At 39.6% G+C, this 19,309-nt stretch overlaps 3 pseudogenes; all 3 read left to right on the top strand.

The window, feature by feature from the left end:
* Positions 1-633: 633 nt before the first annotated feature.
* On the top strand, positions 634-1,704 carry LOC149194267 (K(+) efflux antiporter 5 pseudogene; annotated as a pseudogene).
* A 9,861-nt stretch (positions 1,705-11,565) lies between these two features.
* LOC149194266 (K(+) efflux antiporter 5 pseudogene) lies at positions 11,566-17,223 on the top strand (annotated as a pseudogene).
* Positions 17,224-17,304: 81 nt separating this feature from the next.
* LOC149194265 (K(+) efflux antiporter 4 pseudogene) lies at positions 17,305-18,918 on the top strand (annotated as a pseudogene).
* Positions 18,919-19,309: the final 391 nt, after the last annotated feature.

The following is a 19,309-nucleotide window of genomic DNA, read 5'->3' as shown; positions in this document are numbered from 1 at the left end:
TCCACATAATCCGTATCTTGATAGATTAGATCCTCAAGGAAATGGAAACGGTGCTAATTTTAGTGCGCATAATGATTGGTAGGAAGCGTAATGGCATGTTTTGACCCTGTCAAAAGAATTAGTGAAATGAGTTTGGAGATGAGTGGAAACTGTGGTATTTGTACTGTTCTGTCCGATTGCAGAGGTAATACAAAATGTTCATCTACAGATGTGGATAAAAGGCCATTGAAGCGGCCTCACTGTAGCAAAGGTCTGATTGTCAGTTGGTGTGAAAAACATGAAGTCAAGGTTCCAGATCCAATTACTCGACCTCTTCCTACATCTCCTTTGAGATTAGACCCATCAGACTATGTTGACATCACATATCAACATGATGACTCTGTCAAACTAAAAATACCAGAAGCAGGGGAAGTCCAGTTTTCTAAGTTGCATTGTGTGTGGCAGGTGTATTATTCTCAAAAGGCTGTTACCATCATATTGGACATACAATTGCAGAGATGAATGCATCTTATAGACCTTTTTAAAAAAAAAAAAACATTCAGGAAGGGGAATCCAAAGCCCAAGGAGATTGAACAAATATCATTCCGGTTGCTAAATGAGTCATTTACAAATGCTTATCACTACATTCAGGAAATGAAGACTGGTTGTTTTGTTAGTGAGATGGTACAGGTGGAGAACGTTGCCCAATTTGGTGTTGTCTTCCTTCTTTTTGCCCTAGCTCTAGAATTTTCTTCAAAAAAGCTTCGAGTTGGATTCGTTGCTGTTTTGGGAGGTCTGCTTCAAATCTTGCTTTTCATGTGTTTCTGTGGCATTACTGCCTTGCTATGTGGGGCAAAATCTTCAGAAGGTGTCTTTGTGGGTGCTTTCCTGTCAATGTCATCAACGACAGTGGTTTTGAAGTTTTTAATGGAACGAAATAGGTTCAACGCCGTTCATGGCCAAGTCACAGTTGGAACGCTTATTCTGCAGGACTGTGCTGTTGGGTTACTATTTGCATTGCTACCTGTTTTGGGTGGAAGCAGTGGACTTTTGCAAGGGATAATGTCAATGATGAAATCGTTAGTAGTATTGTCCATGTTCTTGACAGCTACAAGCATATTATCTTGGTCTTTTGTTCCCCGATTTCTGAAGCTAATGATAGGCCTCTCTTCCCAGACAAATGAACTCTACCAGCTGGCCTCGGTTGCCTTCTGCCTGCTAGTGGCTTGGTGCAGTGACAAGTTAGGTCTGAGCCTTGAACTGGGTTCATTTGCAGCAGCAGTTATGATATTAACCACAAATTTCGCTCATCATACACTTGAGCAATTTGAACCCATACATAATCTCTTTGCAACACTCTTCCTTTGTAGCATTGGAATGCTTATTCATGTCCAGTTTCTCTGGAACCATGTGGATATTTTGCTAGCATCTGTGATTCTGGTGATTATTGCAAAGAGCGTTGTGGTTACTATCGTTGTGAAGGGCTTTGGTTACAACATTAGGACGGCTTTCTTTGTTGGTATGTCCCTGGCTCAGATTGGAGAGTTTGCTTTTGTTCTCTTAAGTCGTGCATCCAATCTTCATCTGATTGAGGGAAAATTGTATCTCTTGCTGCTGGGATTGGTGGCATTGTATTTGCTTGTCTTGGGCAGCCGGTTATTACTGGATACTTACTTGCAGGGTCAATTAAAGAATGGTCTTCAGACTGTAAGGAAAGGAATATGATGTAAGACAAAAAATAATTGGAGCCAGATGGGACATTCTCTATGTCCAATTCCATTGCAGGGTGGCATTTTTGAGTGGGAGGCTCGTTCTGAACTTTGAAGACTAGATAAACGCATAAGAGGACTGCGTGAGTAAACTTTTCAAGGAGATCGAGAATCCATGCCGGTTTTGTTTGGAACAAGCATTGGTTATACAACTTAGGTTGCTGTTTGCATTGCAAATAATGAAGGGTAACTTGATTTGGAAATAGGAGTTAAGTGAAAACATGGATGACTCAACTAGTAATTCAATCTCATGCACGAGTCCAGAGCTAAGAAATGTTAAGGGAGAGAATTTGGCATCCAGAAAACCTTTTTTTGGTTGCATCATTTCCTAAAGCTCTTTTGTAGAATGCGGTTGCGCCTTTCATTTCTTTGAAGCAAGTCAAAGTAACAAGAGAAACTACAGGTCAATTTGTTTTCTTTCTACTGAAAGTTGTAGCTTTAGAGGTGGTACAAAGGAATTCTGAAACAAAATTTCCTGTAGTATGGAGGGGTATACAAGGACTTGGGTTGCTTAAATGCCCACCTTTTAGCTGGTTGCAGAGGTGGACTCCATTCAGACTTCTTGCTAAGAGCACACAGGAATTCTCAAGGCCAGTGTTGTTTCTTTCAATTGATACCACATTTCTGGGTCAGTCCAAGGATTGTGACTTGTCTGCAGATTCTCAAGCAAATCATTTTACCAACTACAGATTCATTTGCTACGGAACAAATAGAGGTTGTTGACAGCAGTTTCATAGCGCGCTACGAAACTACTGTAGGTGATGTTTTCAATGCAAAATAAACAGTTTGACAGGGAATGTTAGAAGAGAGACACCTGTACATCAATACAGCCTACAGCTCATCTGGAGACATGGTGTTTGGTAGCAGCGTTCCATACTTTGAGCTATTAAAGAGTTAGGAACATGCTGCTACATTTTCGGAGGATGGTAGGAGACAGGAACCTTAAAAATAGGTGTTTTGATCCTGATGATAAATGATCCATCAGCGCTTACAGGTATCCAAAGTTAGCGTTCCTTGCATCTGTAGCTAAATCATCTTGAGCCTAACCAACAAAAGACAGCTGTCAAAGATCAAGAAAGGAATCAGGCATACGAGGAGATGAAGTTAGAGTTTTAGTTTGATTAGGATTTTGTGTAATTACAGCTCAGCACTTTTGTAATTAATGAATTAGTTAAATAGCATATAGGAGTAGTTAATAGAGCCTTTGAGCTCGCTCTAGAGAGCGAAGAATGTATTCCTATAAATGGATCAGACTAGGATGTAATAGGGGTTGGAGATTTATGAAAAAACAGAGTTTTTTATCAGCTTGTGTAAAAGACTTTTGACAGTAATATAAAGATTACTTTTTCTTCCCAAGATTCATCATGTGTTCAATGCTCAGAATATGTATGGTTTTGTCATTATCCTTTATATATTTTACAGCTCACTAAATATGCAATCACTCTGAATTCACCTAGTGCTCAGACTTCCTGTGTATATTTATGAGTTGAGGTTCTTTTTGAGAGATGTTTTGATTGTTAAACATTATATGCCTTGGCTTCCATGATTGAGTGGTTAATAGTTTACTGCAGAAGTGTTTGACTCCATGAGCCCAATGGAAGAAGTTTTGTTTTGTTTTTCCAACCAGCTTATTTTCATGTACTTTTTGAAGAGTTAGCCATCTGTTTTTGTTATTAATTCCTATCAAAAATCTGTGAGAGAGCCCTCTCTGACTAAGGAGGCTAAGCCTTAGTCTATAGCCTGGTTTGAAGTAGTTGCATGAGATCTTGCTAAGTAGCAGCCCTTAGTACACGATTTTGTGATAACATTTTGGTGCGTCTGCCGGGAGCCTGATGATTACTCATTCCCGAAGTTTTAAGATTGAATTTCTGAAGGTAGCAAGAGTTCAAAGTGGTTTTCAAGGCTGCAAACCTACCTTGGCGACTCCATTGTTGAATAATTCAAAGTTCATACATTCATGGTGATTCCACTGGAGTTATGAAGGACCCAGAAGCTGCCATTCTTAGTTCAAGGTATGCATGCATAGATTTCTCAGGAATTCATGGTTTCCCAAATCATTTTCCCAAGGATGCATATTTTCTAAGGAATGGTCCAAAATTCAACGGAGAAGATTTGAGTTTAACTCTGAAGCATATCTCAGATTTCTGTCATTTTGCTGAGCTTCTAAGAGTTAAACATGAGGATGTTTGCATTATGTTATTCTATGATTCACTTCAAGGGAAATGCAAACAATGGATTGAAAGTTTTCCTATCAAATCCGTTAAGTCATTTCAAGACTTATGGCTTATGTTTTTCGAGGAATGGATAAATAGGTCAGAGGTGGTGGTGAACTCTCCTTCAGTTGAGGGTTTCAAACAATGGAATGATGATCATAGTAAAGAAGAAACAAATGAATCTTTTTCTTTGTCCTTATCCTCATATCTAAAATCCTTTGACTGAAAGGCAGAGGATAGGATGAAATTTTTGAATGAAGTTGCTGAGGATATTGAGAAAGAAATTGAAGGTTTAGAAGGTCAAATTCAGGCATATAGTTTTCATAATCATGATCATTATTTTCAGAAGTTTTCTATGGCAGAACGTAAGGAGAGAATGTTGGTTCCTTTCTCTTTCACGATTGAGGAACTGAACACTGCTGTTGAAGATCAGTTTGCGCAGCTGGAAAGTTACAAGGAAAAACAAGCTGATCATGTATTCTGGGATCCTATAGCTGATTACATGGAAGAGTTTTACTCTCAAGTTCTTCAGTTTTCCTATAAAGATCAGAGACAAATTCAGTGGCAGCAGTCATCATACTATCAGATTGGCTCTGAACTCCAATGCAGTCAAAGAAAACAAATATCAGATAAAACAGAGGAGTGGCTACATTGGAAATTTCATATTGATTGAGCAGAAGGAAGTTGAAATTGTTAGGGTAGGTAGGTATAGGTAAATGCAAATAAGCTCAAGGTCAACTGAGCATTTTTCAGTAGATGTAGCTTTCTTTCTCCTACAGTCATGCTTGTCAAGCAAATTTCTGTTTGTCACAAATGCATAAGGCACTGGATCTGCAGGTTCTTAGTGCACCACAAGGGCACACTATCCCAAGTGGAGCCACTGTTATCACTGAAAATAGTGTTTCCAAAATTTTTCAGTTTAGCTTAAGGGCAAAGTGTTTCCGCAGCGTATAAATCCGTTAGCAGTTTCGCAGCGCCACCTGTTTTAGTGATTTCGTAGCGAAAACACTGATCTTGCACTGGCAGCGCTACGAAATTGGGGATTCGCTGATCAGTGACATCTCCAGCATGACTAAGCAGGTTGGAATAGCTGGAAGAACAGGTCTAGTGTCCTTAATGCCATATTTCGCCTCACTCCAATCTCTGATGGGAAAATACTTATTGATAAAGTGGATATATCAAATGTCTCTCTCAAAGAACTCTGCTCCAGACTGACTGTTGTCCTCCAAATTTCGTTCTTGTTTGAAGGGTCTTTATGGGAAGATTTAGATCCCTTTGGTAACATTAATTCAAATGGAAGATTTGTTGTTGTATGTGGTGATGATGAATACATAATTTATACAGCACTGGCATGGAGGAATAGATTCTTTGGATCTGCACTCGAATTTGTTTGGGCCTCAGATGGAGAATATGCAGTTCGAGGAAGTACTTCTAAGATCAAGGCTTTTAGCAAGACATTCCAGGAAAGGAAGAGCATTCGGCCAACATTTTCTGCTAAAAATACCGGGGGAATATCGTTATGTAAGGAATGGAAATGAGCTGCCTTTCTGTATCACTCATGTTCCAAGATTGGCGGTAATGCAACATATTATAATATGGGTGCTTGCAAAGAAAGGGTTGACAGTTGTACAAGCAAAGGGTTGGGGTGGTCATAAAGTGGACATAATGCGCTTTTCAATAGAAACCGCAATTCCAGGCCGTTTGCATGGCACCAACATAATTGATAATACAAATGGCACTGCAGCAGATAGGTTTGCATGTTTGGTTGATCTATATGCGTCCACATAATCGGTATCTTGATAGATTAGATCCTCAAGGAAATGGAAACGATGCTAATTTTAGTGCGCAGAATGATTGGTAGGAAGCGTAATGGCATGTTTTGACCCTGTCAAAAGAATTAGTGAAATGAGTTTGGAGATGAGTGGAAACTGTGGTATTTGTACTGTTCTGTCCAATTGCAGAGGTAATACAAAATGTTCATCTACAGATGTGGATAAAAGGCCATTGAAGCGGCCTCACTGTAGCAAAAGTCTGATTGTCAGTTGGTGTGAAAAACATGAAGTCAAGGTTCCAGATCCAATTACTCGACCTCTTCCTACATCTCCTTTGAGATTAGACCCATCAGACTATGTTGACATCACATATCAACATGATGACTCTGTCAAACTAAAAATACCAGAAGCAGGGGAAGTCCAGTTTTCTAAGTTGCATTGTGTGTGGCAGGTGTATTATTCTCAAAAGGCTGTTACCATCATATTGGACATACAATTGCAGAGATGAATGCATCTTATAGACCTTTTTTTTTTAAAAAAAACATTCAGGAAGGGGAATCCAAAGCCCAAGGAGATTGAACAAATATCATTCCGGTTGCTAAATGAGTCATTTACAAATGCTTATCACTACATTCAGGAAATGAAGACTGGTTGTTTTATTAGTGAGATGGTACAGGTGGAGAACGTTGCCCAATTTGGTGTTGTCTTCCTTCTTTTTGCCCTAGCTCTAGAATTTTCTTCAAAAAAGCTTCAAGTTGGATCCGTTGCTGTTTTGGGAGGTCTGCTTCAAATCTTGCTTTTCATGTGTTTCTATGGCATTACTGCCTTGCTATGTGGGGCAAAATCTTCAGAAGGTGTCTTTGTGGGTGCTTTCCTGTCAATGTCATCAACGGCAGTGATTTTGAAGTTTTTAATGGAACGAAATAGTGTCAATGCCCTTCATGGCCAAGTCACAGTTGGAACGCTTATTCTGCAGGACTGTGCTGTTGGGTTACTATTTGCATTGCTACCTGTTTTGGGTGGAAGCAGTGGACTTTTGCAAGGGATAATGTCAATGATGAAATCGTTAGTAGTATTGTCCATGTTCTTGACAGCTACAAGCATATTATCTTGGTCTTTTGTTCCCCGATTTCTGAAGCTAATGATAGGCCTCTCTTCCCAGACAAATGAACTCTACCAGCTGGCCTCGGTTGCCTTCTGCCTGCTAGTGGCTTGGTGCAGTGACAAGTTAGGTCTGAGCCTTGAACTGTGTTCATTTGCAGCAGGAGTTATGATATTAACCACATATTTCGCTCATCATACACTTGAGCAAGTTGAACCCATACGTAATCTCTTTGCAGCACTCTTCCTTTGTAGCATTGGAATGCTTATTCATGTCTAGTTTCTCTGGAACCATGTGGATATTTTGCTAGCATCTGTGATTCTGGTGATTATTGCAAAGACCGTTGTGGTTACTATCGTTGTGAAGGGCTTTGGTTACAGCATTAGGACGGCTTTCTTTGTTGGTATGTCCCTGGCTCAGATTGGAGAGTTTGCTTTTGTTCTCTTAAGTCGTGGATCCAATCTTCATCTGATTGAGGGAAAATTGTATCTCTTGCTGCTGGGATTGGTGGCATTGTATTTGCTTATCTTGGGCAGCCGGTTATTACTGGATACTTACTTGCAGGGTCAATTAAAGAATGGTCTTCAGACTGTAAGGAAAGGAATATGATGTAAGACAAAAAATAATTGGAGCCAGATGGGACATTCTCTATGTCCAATTCCATTGCAGGGTGGCATTTTTGAGTGGGAGGCTCGTTCTGAACTTTGAAGACTAGATAAATGCATAAGAGGACTGCGTGAGTAAACTTTTCAAGGAGATCGAGAATCCATGCCGGTTTTGTTTGGAACAAGCATTGGTTATACAGCTTAGGTTGTTGTTTGCATTGCAAAGAATGAAGGGTAACTTGATTTGGAAATAGGAGTTAAGCGAAAACATGGATGACTCAACTAGTAATTCAATCTCATGCACGAGTCCAGAGCTAAGAAATGTTAAGGGAGAGAATTTGGCATCCAGAAAACCTTTTTTTGGTTGCATCATTTCCTAAAGCTCTTTTGCAGAATGCGGTTGCGCCTTTCATTTCTTTGAAGCAAGTCAAAGTAACAAGAGAAACTAGAGGTCAATTTGTTTTCTTTCTATTGAAAGTTGCAGCTTTAGAGGTGGTACAAAGGACTTCTGAAACAAAATTTCCAGTAGTATGGACGGGTATACAAGGACTTGGGTTTCTTAAATGCCCACCTTTTAGCTGGTTGCAGAGGTGGACTCCATTCAGACTTCTTGCTAAGAGCACACAGGAATTCTCAAGGCCAGTGTTGTTTCTTTCAATTGATACCACATTTCTGGGTCAGTCCAAGGATTGTGACTTGTCTGCAGATTCTCAAGCAAATCATTTTACCAACTACAGATTCATTTGCTACAGAACAAATAGAGGTTGTTGACAGCAGTTTCGTAGCGCGCTACGAAACTGCTGTAGGTGATGTTTTCAATGCAGAATAAACAGTTTGACCAGGAATGTTAGAAAAGAGACACCTGTACATCAATACAGCCTATAGCTCATCTGGAGACATGGTGTTTGGTAGCAGCGTTCCATACTTTGAGCTATTAAAGAGTTAGGAACATGCTGCTACATTTTCGGAGGATGGTAGGAGACAGGAACCTTAAAAATAGGTGTTTTGATCCTGATGATAAATGATCCATCAGCGCTTACAGGTATCCAAAGTCAGCGTTCCTTGCATCTGTAGCTAAATCATCTTGAGCCTAACCAACAAAAGACAGCTGTCAAAGATCAAGAAAGGAATCAGGCATACGAGGAGATGAAGTTATAGTTTTAGTTTGATTAGGATTTTGTGTAATTACAGCTCAGCACTTTTGTAATTAATGAATTAGTTAAATAGCATATAGGAGTAGTTAATAGAGCCTTTGAGCTCGCTCTAGAGAGGGAAGAATGTATTCGTATAAATGGATCAGACTAGGATGTAATAGGGGTTGGAGATTTATGAAAAAACAGAGTTTTTTATCAGCTTGTGTAAAAGACTTTTGACAGTAATATAAAGATTACTTTTTCTTCCCAAGATTCATCATGTGTTCAATGCTCAGAATATGTATGGTTTTGTCATTATCCTTTATATATTTTACAGCTCAATAAATATGCAATCACTCTGAATTCACCTAGTGCTCAGACTTCCTGTGTATATTTATGAGTTGAGGTTCTTTTTGAGAGATGTTTTGAGTGTTAAACATTATATGCCTTGGCTTCCATGATTGAGTGGTTAATAGTTTACTGCAGAAGTGTTTGACTCCATGAGCCCAATGGAAGAAGTGTTGTTTTGTTTTTCCAACCAGCTTATTTTCATGTACTTTTTGAAGAGTTAGCCATCTGTTTTTGTTATTAATTCCTATCAAAAATCTGTGAGAGAGCCCTCTCTGACTAAGGAGGCTAAGCCTTAGTCTATAGCCTGGTTTGAAGTAGTTGCATGAGATCTTGCTAAGTAGCAGCCCTTAGTACACGATTTTGTGATAACATTTTGGTGCGTCTGCCGGAGCCTGATGATTACTCATTCCCGAAGTTTTAAGATTGAATTTCTGAAGGTAGCAAGAGTTCAAAGTGGTTTTCAAGGCTGCAAACCTACCTTGGCGACTCCATTGTTGAATAATTCAAAGTTCATACATTCATGGTGATTCCACTGGAGTTATGAAGGACCCAGAAGCTGCCATTCTTAGTTCAAGGTATGCATGCATAGATTTCTCAGGAATTCATGGTTTCCCAAATCATTTTCCCAAGGATGCATATTTTCTAAGGAATGGTCCAAAATTCAACGGAGAAGATTTGAGTTTAACTCTGAAGCATATCTCAGATTTCTGTCATTTTGCTGAGCTTATAAGAGTTAAACATGAGGATGTTTGCATTATGTTATTCTATGATTCACTTCAAGGGAAATGCAAACAATGGATTGAAAGTTTTCCTATCAAATCTGTTAAGTCATTTCAAGACTTATGGCTTATGTTTTTCGAGGAATGGATAAATAGGTCAGAGGTGGTGGTGAACTCTCCTTCAGTTGAGGGTTTCAAACAATGGAATGATGATCATAGTAAAGAAGAAACAAATGAATCTTTTTCTTTGTCCTTATCCTCATATCTAAAATCCTTTGACTGCAAGGCAGAGGATAGGATGAAATTTTTGAATGAAGTTGCTGAGGATATTGAGAAAGAAATTGAAGGTTTAGAAGGTCAAATTCAGGCATATAGTTTTCATAATCATGATCATTATTTTTAGAAGTTTTCTATGGCAGAACGCAAGGAGAGAATGTTGGTTCCTTTCTCTTTCACGATTGAGGAACTGAACACTGCTGTTGAATGTCAGTTTGCGCAGCTGGAAAGTTACAAGGAAAAACAAGCTGATCATGTATTCTGGGATCCTGTAGCTGATTACATGGAAGAGTTTTACTCTCAAGTTCTTCAGTTTTCCTATAAAGATCAGAGACAAATTCAGTGGCAGCAGTCATCATACTATCAGATTGGCTCTGAACTCCAATGCAGTCAAAGAAAACAAATATCAGATAAAACAGAGGAGTGGCTACATTGGAAATTTCATATTGATTGAGCAGAAGGAAGTTGAAATTGTTAGGGTAGGTAGGTATAGGTAAATGCAAATAAGCTCAAGGTCAACTGAGCATTTTTCAGTAGATGTAGCTTTCTTTCTCCTACAGTCATGCTTGTCAAGCAAATTTCTGTTTGTCACAAATGCATAAGGCACTGGATCTGCAGGTTCTTAGTGCACCACAAGGGCACACTATCCCAAGTGGAGCCACTGTTATCACTGAAAATAGTGTTGCCAAATTTTTTCAGTTTAGCTTAAGGGCAAAGTGTTTCCGCAGCGCATAAATCCGTTAGCAGTTTCGCAGCGCCACCTATTTTAGTGATTTCGTAGCGAAAACACTGATCTTGCACTGGCAGCGCAACGAAATTGGGGATTCGCTGATCAGGGACATCTCCAGCATGACTGAGCAGGTTGGAATAGCTGGAAGAACAGGTCTAGTGTCCTTAATGCCATATTTCGCCTCACTCCAATCTCTGATGGGAAAATACTTATTGATAATGTGGATATATCAAATGTCTCTCTCAAAGAACTCCGCTCCAGACTGACTGTTGTCCTCCAAATTTCGTTCTTGTTTGAAGGGTCTTTATGGGAAGATTTAGATCCCTTTGGTAACATTAATCCAAATGGAAGATTTGTTGTTGTATGTGGTGATGATGAATACATAATTTATACAGCACTGGCATGGAGGAATAGATTCTTTGGATCTGCACTCGAATTTGTTTGGGCCTCAGATGGAGAATATGCAGTTCGAGGAAGTACTTCTAAGATCAAGATTTTTAGCAAGACATTCCAGGAAAGGAAGAGCATTCGGCCAACATTTTCTGCTAAAATTACCGGGGGAATATCGTTATGTAAGGAATGGAAATGAGCTGCCTTTCTGTATCACTCATGTTCCAAGATTGGCGGTAATGCAACATATTATAATATGGGTGCTTGCAAAGAAACGGTTGAAAGTTGTACAAGCAAAGGGTTGCGGTGGTCATAAAGTGGACATAATGCGCTTCTCAATAGAAACCGCAATTCCAGGCCGTTTGCATGAACATAATTGATAAATACAAATGGCACTGCAGCAGATAGGTTTGCCTGTTTGGTTGATCTATATGCGTCCACATAATCGGTATCTTGATAGATTAGATCCTCAAGGAAATGGAAACGGTGCTAATTTTAGTGCGCAGAATGATTGGTAGGAAGCATAATGGCATGTTTTGACCCTGTCAAAAGAATTAGTGAAATGAGTTTGGAGATGAGTGGAAACTATGGTATTTGTACTGTTCTGTCCGATTGCAGAGGTAATACAAAATGTTCATCTACAGATGTGGATAAAAGGCCATTGAAGCGGCCTCACTGTAGCAAAGGTCTGATTGTCAGTTGGTGTGAAAAACATGAAGTCAAGGTTCCAGATCCAATTACTCGAACTCTTCGTACATCTCCTTTGAGATTAGACCCATCAGACTATGTTGACATCACATATCAACATGATGACTCTGTCAAACTAAAAATACCAGAAGCAGGGGAAGTCCAGTTTTCTAAGTTGCATTGTGTGTGGCAGGTGTATTATTCTCAAAAGGCTGTTACCATCATATTGGACATACAATTGCAGAGATGAATGCATCTTATAGACCTTTTAAAAAAAAAAAAAACATTCAGGAAGGGGAATCCAAAGCCCAAGGAGATTGAACAAATATCATTCCGGTTGCTAAATGAGTCATTTACAAATGCTTATCACTACATTCAGGAAATGAAGACTGGTTGTTTTGTTAGTGAGATGGTACAGGTGGAGAACGTTGCCCAATTTGGTGTTTTCTTCCTTCTTTTTGCGCTAGGTCTAGAATTTTCTTCAAAAAAGCTTCGAGTTGGACCCGTTGCTGTTTTGGGAGGTCTACTTCAAATCTTGCTTTTCATGTGTTTCTGTGGCATTACTGCCTTGCTATGTGGGGCAAAATCTTCAGAAGGTGTCTTTGTGGGTGCTTTCCTATCAATGTCATCAACGGCAGTGGTTTTGAAGTTTTTAATGGAACGAAATAGTGTCAACGCCCTTCATGGCCAAGTCACAGTTGGAACGCTTATTCTGCAGGACTGTGCTGTTGGGTTACTATTTGCATTGCTACCTGTTTTGGGTGGAAGCAGTGGACTTTTGCAAGGGATAATGTCAATGATGAAATCGTTAGTAGTATTGTCCATGTTCTTGACAGCTACAAGCATATTATCTTGGTCTTTTGTTCCCCGATTTCTGAAGCTAATGATAGGCCTCTCTTCCCAGACAAATGAACTCTACCAGCTGGCCTCGGTTGCCTTCTGCCTGCTAGTGGCTTGGTGCAGTGACAAGTTAGGTCTGAGCCTTGAACTGGGTTCATTTGCAGCAGGAGTTATGATATTAACCACAGATTTCGCTCATCATACACTTGAGCAAGTTGAACCCATACGTAATCTCTTTGCAGCACTCTTCCTTTGTAGCATTGGAATGCTTATTCATGTCCAGTTTCTCTGGAACCATGTGGATATTTTGCTAGCATCTGTGATTCTGGTGATTATTGCAAAGACCGTTGTGGTTACTATCGTTGTGAAGGGCTTTGGTTACAGCATTAGGACGACTTTCTTTGTTGGTATGTCCCTGGCTCAGATTGGAGAGTTTGCTTTTGTTCTCTTAAGTCGTGCATCCAATCTTCATCTGATTGAGGGAAAATTGTATCTCTTGCTGCTGGGATTGGTGGCATTGTATTTGCTTGTCTTGGGCAGCCGGTTATTACTGGATACTTACTTGCAGGGTCAATTAAAGAATGGTCTTCAGACTGTAAGGAAAGGAATATGATGTAAGACAAAAAATAATTGGAGCCAGATGGGACATTCTCTATGTCCAATTCCATTGCAGGGTGGCATTTTTGAGTGGGAGGCTCGTTCTGAACTTTGAAGACTAGATAAACGCATAAGAGGACTACGTGAGTAAACTTTTCAAGGAGATCGAGAATTCATGCCGGTTTTGTTTGGAACAAGCATTGGTTATACAGCTTAGGTTGCTGTTTGCGTTGCAAAGAATGAAGGGTAACTTGATTTGGAAATAGGAGTTAAGTGAAAACATGGATGACTCAACTAGTAATTCAATCTCATGCACGAGTCCAGAGCTAAGAAATGTTAAGGGAGAGAATTTGGCATCCAGTAAACCTTTTTTTGGTTGCATCATTTCCTAAAGCTCTTTTGCAGAATGCGGTTGTGCCTTTCATTTCTTTGAAGCAAGTCAAAGTAACAAGAGAAACTACAGGTCAATTTGTTTTCTTTCTACTGAAAGTTGTAGCTTTAGAGGTGGTACAAAGGACTTCTGAAACAAAATTTCCAATAGTATGGAGGGGTATACAAGGACTTGGGTTGCTTAAATGCCCACCTTTTAGCTGGTTGCAGAGGTGGACTCCATTCAGACTTCTTGCTAAGAGCACACAGGAATTCTCAAGGCCAGTGATGTTTCTTTCAATTGATACCACATTTCTGGGTCAGTCCAAGGATTGTGACTTGTCTGCAGATTCTCAAGCAAATCATTTACCAACTACAGATTCATTTGCTACGGAACAAATAGAGGTTGTTGACAGCAGTTTCGTAGCGCGCTACGAAACTGCTGTAGGTGATGTTTTCAATGCAGAATAAACAGTTTGACCGGGAATGTTAGAAGAGAGACACTTGTACATCAATACAGCCTACAACTCATTTGGAGACATGGTGTTTGGTAGCAGCGTTCCATACTTTGAGCTATTAAAGAGTTAGGAACATGCTGCTACATTTTCGGAGGATGGTAGGAGACAGGAACCTTAAAAATAGGTGTTTTGATCCTAATGATAAATGATCCATCAGCGCTTACAGGTATCCAAAGTTAGCGTTCCTTGCATCTGTAGCTAAATCATCTTGAGCCTAACCAACAAAAGACAGCTGTCAAAGATCAAGAAAGGAATCAGGCATACGAGGAGATGAAGTTAGAGTTTTAGTTTGATTAGGATTTTGTGTAATTACAGCTCAGCACTTTTGTAATTAATGAATTAGTTAAATAGCATATAGGAGTAGTTAATAGAGCCTTTGAGCTCGCTCTAGAGAGGGAAGAATGTATTCCTATAAATGGATCAGACTAGGATGTAATAGGGGTTGGAGATTTATGAAAAAACAGAGTTTTTTATCAGCTTATGTAAAAGACTTTTGACAGTAATATAAAGATTACTTTTTCTTCCCAAGATTCATCATGTGTTCAATGCTCAGAATATGTGTGGTTTTGTCATTATCCTTTATATATTTTACAGCTCACTAAATATGCAATCACTCTGAATTCACCTAGTGCTCAGACTTCCTGTGTATATTTATGAGTTGAGGTTCTTTTTGAGAGATGTTTTGAGTGTTAAACATTATATGCCTTGGCTTCCATGATTGAGTGGTTAATAGTTTACTACAGAAGTGTTTGACTCCATGAGCCCAATGGAAGAAGTGTTGTTTTGTTTTTCCAACCAGCTTATTTTCATGTACTTTTTGAAGAGTTAGCCATCTGTTTTTGTTATTAATTCCTATCAAAAATCTGTGAGAGAGCCCTCTCTGACTAAGGAGGCTAAGCCTTAGTCTAAAGCCTGGTTTGAAGTAGTTGCATGAGATCTTGCTAAGTAGCAGCCCTTAGTACACGATTTTGTGATAACATTTTGGTGCGTCTGCCGGGAGCCTGATGATTACTCATTCCCAAAGTTTTAAGATTGAATTTCTGAAGGTAGTAGGAGTTCAAAGTGGTTTTCAAGGCTGCAAACCTACCTTGGCGACTCCATTGTTGAAGAATTCAAAGTTCATACATTCATGGTGATTCCACTGGAGTTATGAAGGACCCAGAAGCTGCCATTCTTAGTTCAAGGTATGCATGCATAGATTTCTCAGGAATTCATGGTTTCCCAAATCATTTTCCCAAGGATGCATATTTTCTAAGGAATGGTCCAAAATTCAACGGAGAAGATTTGAGTTTAACTCTGAAGCATATCTCAGATTTCTGTCATTTTGCTGAGCTTCTAAGAGTTAAACATGAGGATGTTTGCATTATGTTATTCTATGATTCACTTCAAGGGAAATGCAAACAATGGATTGAAAGTTTTCCTATCAAATCCGTTAAGTCATTTCAAGACTTATGGCTTATGTTTTTGGAGGAATGGATAAATAGGTCAAAGGTGGTGGTGAACTCTCCTTCAGTTGAGGGTTTCAAACAATGGAATGATGATCATAGTAAAGAAGAAACAAATGAATCTTTTTCTTTGTCCTTATCCTCATATCTAAAATCCTTTGACTGCAAGGCAGAGAATAGGATGAAATTTTTGAATGAAGTTGCTGAGGATATTGAGAAAGAAATTGAAGGTTTAGAAGGTCAAATTCAGGCATATAGTTTTCATAATCATGATCATTATTTTTAGAAGTTTTCTATGGCAGAACGCAAGGAGAGAATGTTGGTTCCTTTCTCTTTCACGATTGAGGAACTGAACACTGCTGTTGAATGTCAGTTTGCGCAGCTGGAAAGTTACAAGGAAAAACAAGCTGATCATGTATTCTGGGATCCTGTAGCTGATTACATGGAAGAGTTTTACTCTCAAGTTCTTCAGTTTTCCTATAAAGATCAGAGACAAATTCAGTGGCAGCAGTCATCATACTATCAGATTGGCTCTGAACTCCAATGCAGTCAAAGAAAACAAATATCAGATAAAACAGAGGAGTGGCTACATTGGAAATTTCATATTGATTGAGCAGAAGGAAGTTGAAATTGTTAGGGTAGGTAGGTATAGGTAAATGCAAATAAGCTCAAGGTCAACTGAGCATTTTTCAGTAGATGTAGCTTTCTTTCTCCTACAGTCATGCTTGTCAAGCAAATTTCTGTTTGTCACAAATGCATAAGGCACTGGATCTGCAGGTTCTTAGTGCACCACAAGGGCACACTATCCCAAGTGGAGCCACTGTTATCACTGAAAATAGTGTTGCCAAAATTTTTCAGTTTAGCTTAAGGGCAAAGTGTTTCCGCATCGCATAAATCCGTTAGCAGTTTCGCAGCGCCACCTGTTTTAGTGATTTCGTAGCGAAAACACTGATCTTGCACTGGCAGCGCTACGAAATTGGGGATTCGCTGATCAGGGACATCTCCAGCATGACTGAGCAGGTTGGAATAGCTGGAAGAACAGGTCTAGTGTCCTTAATGCCATATTTCGCCTCACTCCAATCTCTGATGTGAAAATACTTATTGATAATGTGGATATATCAAATGTCTCTCTCAAAGAACTCAGCTCCAGACTGACTGTTGTCCTCCAAATTCCGTTCTTGTTTGAAGGGTCTTTATGGGAAGATTTAGATCCCTTTGGTAACATTAATCCAAATGGAAGATTTGTTGTTGTATGTGGTGATGATGAATACATAATTTATACAGCACTGGCATGGAGGAATAGATTCTTTGGATCTGCACTCGAATTTGTTTGGGCCTCAGATGGAGAATATGCAGTTCGAGGAAGTACTTCTAAGATCAAGATTTTTAGCAAGACATTCCAGGAAAGGAAGAGCATTCGGCCAACATTTTCTGCTAAAAATACCGGGGGAATATCGTTATGTAAGGAATGGAAATGAGCTGCCTTTCTGTATCACTCATTTTCCAAGATTGGCGGTAGTGCAACATATTATAATATGGGTGCTTGCAAAGAAACGGTTGACAGTTGTACAAGCAAAGGGTTGCGGTGGTCATAAAGTGGACATAATGCGCTTTTCAATAGAAACCGCAATTCCAGGCCGTTTGCATGGCACCAACATAATTGATAATACAAATGGCACTGCAGCAGATAGGTTTGCCTGTTTGGTTGATCTATGTGCGTCCACATAATCGGTATCTTGATAGATTAGATCCTCAAGGAAATGGAAACGGTGCTAATTTTAGTGCGCAGAATGATTGGTAGGAAGCGTAATGGCATGTTTTGACCCTGTCAAAAGAATTAGTGAAATGAGTTTGGAGATGAGTGGAAACTGTGGTATTTGTACTGTTCTGTCCGATTGCAGAGGTAATACAAAATGTTCATCTACAGATGTGGATAAAAGGCCATTGAAGCGGCCTCACTGTAGCAAAGGTCTGATTGTCAGTTGGTGTGAAAAACATGAAGTCAAGGTTCCATATCCAATTACTCGACCTCTTCCTACATCTCCTTTGAGATTAGACCCATCAGACTATGTTGACATCACATATCAACATGATGACTTTGTCAAACTAAAAATACCAGAAGCAGGGGAAGTCCAGTTTTCTAAGTTGCATTGTGTGTGGCAGGTGTATTATTCTCAAAAGGCTGTTACCATAATATTGGACATACAATTGCAGAGACGAATGCATCTTATAGACCTTTTAAAAAGAAAAAAAACATTCAGGAAGGGGAATCCAAAGCCCAAGGAGATTGAACAAATATCATTCCGGTTGCTAAATGAGTCATTTACAAATGCTTATCACTACATTCAGGAAATGAAGACTGGTTGTTTTGTCAGTGAGATGGTACAGGTGGAGACCGTTGCCCAATTTGGTGTTGTCTTCCTTCTTTTTGCCCTAGGTCTAGAATTTTCTTCAAAAAAGCTTCGAGTTGGATCCGTTGCTGTTTTGGGAGGTCTGCTTCAAATCTTGCTTTTCATGTGTTTCTATGGCATTACTGCCTTGCTATGTGGGGAAAAATCTTTAGAAGGTGTCTTTGTGGGTGCTTTCCTGTCAATGTCATCAACGGCAGTGGTTTTGAAGTTTTTAATGGAACGAAATAGTGTCAACGCCCTTCATGGCCAAGTCACAGTTGGAACGCTTATTCTGCAGGACTGTGCTGTTGGGTTACTATTTGCATTGCTACCTGTTTTGGGTGGAAGCAGTGGACTTTTGCAAGGGATAATGTCAATGATGAAATCGTTAGTAGTATTGTCCATGTTCTTGACAGCTACAAGCATATTATCTTGGTCTTTTGTTCCCCGATTTCTGAAGCTAATGATAGGCCTCTCTTCCCAGACAAATGAACTCTACCAGCTGGCCTCGGTTGCCTTCTGCCTGCTAGTAGCTTGGTGCAATGACAAGTTAGGTCTGAGCCTTGAACTGGGTTCATTTGCAGCAGGAGTTATGATATTAACCACAGATTTCGGTCATCATACACTTGAGCAAGTTGAACCCATACATAATCTCTTTGCAGCACTCTTCCTTTGTAGCATTGGAATGCTTACTCATGTCCAGTTTCTCTAGAACCATGTGGATATTTTGCTAGCATCTGTGATTCTGGTGATTATTGCAAAGAGCGTTGTGGTTACTATCGTTGTGAAGGGATTTGGTTACAGCATTAGGACGGCTTTCTTTGTTGGTATGTCCCTGGCTCAGATTGGAGAGTTTGCTTTTGTTCTCTTAAGTCGTGCATCCAATCTTCATCTGATTGAGTGAAAGTTGTGTCTCTTGCTGCTGGGATTGGTGGCATTGTATTTGCTTGTCTTGGGCAGCCGGTTATTACTAGATACTTACTTGCAGGGTCAATTAAAGAATGGTCTTCAGACTGTAAGGAAAGGAATATGATGTAAGACAAAAAATAAATGGAGCCAGATGGGACATTCTCTATGTCCAATTCCATTGCAGGGTGGCATTTTTGAGTGGGAGGCTCGTTCTGAACTTTGAAGACTAGATAAACGCATAAGAGGACTGCGTGAGTAAACTTTTCAAGGAGATCGAGAATCCATGCCGGTTTTGTTTGGAACAAGCATTGGTTATACAACTTAGGTTGTTGTTTGCGTTGCAAAGAATGAAGGGTAACTTGATTTGGAAATAGGAGTTAAGTGAAAACATGGATGACTCAACTAGTAATTCAATCTCATGCACAAGTCCAGAGCTAAGAAATGTTAAGGGAGAGAATTTGGCATCCAGAAAACCTTTTTTTGGTTGCATCATTTCCTAAAGCTCTTTTGCAGAA

The sequence above is a fragment of the Pinus tabuliformis genome, chromosome 2_2, assembly GCF_031772625.1.
Source record: "Pinus tabuliformis cultivar Carrire ecotype Pingquan chromosome 2_2, CPIR1, whole genome shotgun sequence".
Lineage (NCBI taxonomy): Eukaryota > Viridiplantae > Streptophyta > Pinopsida > Pinales > Pinaceae > Pinus > Pinus tabuliformis.
This window is presented reverse-complemented; position numbering and strand designations above follow the sequence as displayed.